The sequence below is a fragment of the Salvia hispanica genome, unplaced genomic scaffold, assembly GCF_023119035.1.
Source record: "Salvia hispanica cultivar TCC Black 2014 unplaced genomic scaffold, UniMelb_Shisp_WGS_1.0 HiC_scaffold_58, whole genome shotgun sequence".
NCBI lineage: Eukaryota > Viridiplantae > Streptophyta > Magnoliopsida > Lamiales > Lamiaceae > Salvia > Salvia hispanica.
This window is the reverse complement of record NW_025952333.1, coordinates 18,410-20,741: the sequence shown is the minus strand read 5'-3', so window position 1 is coordinate 20,741 and position 2,332 is coordinate 18,410.

Below are 2,332 nucleotides of genomic sequence, written 5' to 3'. Positions count from 1 at the left end.
CTTCATCTCCCGAACAATAAAACTTTTCACCCCAAAGATCTTCTAGAACAAAAGAAACTCGAGAAAGCAATGCCGTGGGTGGGCTACTACATCGCCGCCGCCTCCGCCGTCTGCACCCTCGCCATGGCCGCCGACGCCTTCAAAGGCTTCCGCCGCAGGAAGCTCTGGTTCCCCTGCACCTACTTCTCTCTCAACCCGACCTCCCTCACCCTTCTCGGCATCACCATGAAGTTCACCCTCGACCTCACCGCCGTCATGAAGAAAATCAGGATCGCCAAGCTCACCACCCTCGTCTTCCTCAAAACTTCCATCGCCAACTTCACCTCCTCCCTCGGATCCATAGACAGCAAGCACGTCCTCTCCAACGTCGTCGCCCTCGCCATTCTGGTCACTATGGTTCTTGTCGACGTCACAATACGGCTCATCATGCTAAACCGGACGAACTTCTACATCCCACCCATGATCCTCATGTATCTCTCTCTAGTCACCCAGGTTTCGCTAGCGGCCGCAGCTCCCGCCATGAAGCAGAGCCTGGAGGCCGCCTACCGCGAAAAGTATAGAGTGACTTTGAATGAGGATCAAGAGGGGATGTTGAGAAATGAGGGTTTTGGGATTGATGAGAGGAAAAGGTTTATGATGAAGTATTGGGTGATGGTGGCAACTTCCAATCCTGAATTCGTGATGGCTCGTTCAATAAATAATTAAACTTGATTTTGTAGTAGAATTATCTAGATATTAGTAGGTATTAAAATATCTAGATATTTTAAGAGAATTCTCTAGATTATAGATATTTTGTAGAATTCTCTAGAATTAGGATGTATTAAAATATTTAGATATTTTAGTAGAATTTCCTAGAATGTTAGGAAAATATCTAGATTTTTATGGAGAAAAAATCTAGATATAAAATATTATAGAGAATTCTAGAATATGAAGTGAATCCCTATAAATAGGGGAGAGTTGTAACATTTTGTATAAGTTTAGAAGTTGTGAAGTTGAGAAAGTTTGAGAAATTGAGTGTTCTTTCCTTCCCCACATCAAAACATCTCCTAAACCATTTCCTACATATTCCACCCATCCTCCTCTCAAATATTTCCTCCAAACTAAATTATTCCTCCAACATATATCCTATATATTTCCAACAAAGTGGTACCAGAGCCATAAGTTCCTACCTGTAGTATGGCTAACTTGCCGTCGTTCCAAGTCCCCATGCTCAATAAGAGCAGTTTCGATAATTGGAGTATCAAGATGAAAGCGTTATTAGGAGCCCACGACGTTTGGGAGATCGTGGAGAATGGCTACGAGGAGCCACAAGACGAGACCGATCTATCCCAACAACAAAGGGATAGATTGCGAGATGCGAGAAAGAGAGACAAGAAGGCTCTCTATCTCATCTACCAAGCTCTAGGGGACGACGATTTCGAGAAGATCTCGAGTGCAAGCACCGCCAAAGAAGCGTGGAAGAAGCTTCAAATCTCGTGTGTTGGTGCGGAGCGAGTAAAGAAGGTACGCCTCCAAACTTTAAGAGGGGAATTTGAATCTTTACATATGAAAGAGTCCGAATCAATTTCGGATTATTTTTCAAGAGTCTTGGCGGTGTCAAATCAAATGAAAAGAAATGGTGAAAAATTGGAGGATGTTAGAATCATGGAGAAAATATTGCGCTCTCTAACCCCTAATTTTGAGCACATAGTAGTTACAATAGAAGAAACAAAAGATTTGGAGGAAATGACCATCGATCACTTATTGGGTTCGCTACAAGCATATGAGGAGAAACAAAAGAAGAAACAAGAAATTGTGGAGCAACTTTTGAAGTTGCAAGTAAGCCCAAAGGAGAAAGAAGAAAGCTCGAGCAATGGTGGTGGCCCACAAGGAAGAGGTCGTGGACAAAGACAAGATCGAGGCCGTGGTCGTGGTCGAGGATATGCTCGTGGACGTGGACGTGGACGAGGATATTTTTCAAACAATGAAGAAAGAAAGGAGTTCCCAAATATGGGACGAGGAAGGAGCAATCCACAGTCGAGGTACGATAAATCTTCTATAGAGTGTTATAATTGTCATAGATATGGGCACTATGCTTCCGAGTGCAGAGACACAAAATCAAAAGTTGAAGAGAAGGCCAATTATGTGGAGAATACGAATGAAGAAAATGGATGTGTTCTTCTAGCTTATAAAGGAGATGCTGGAAGAAAAGATGATATGTGGTACCTCGACACGGGAGCGAGCAATCATATGTGCGGGAACAGGAGCATGTTCGTGGAGCTTGATGAATCAGTAAGTGGCAACGTCTCCTTTGGTGATGAATCTAAAATTCCAGTTAAAGGAAAAGGCAAGA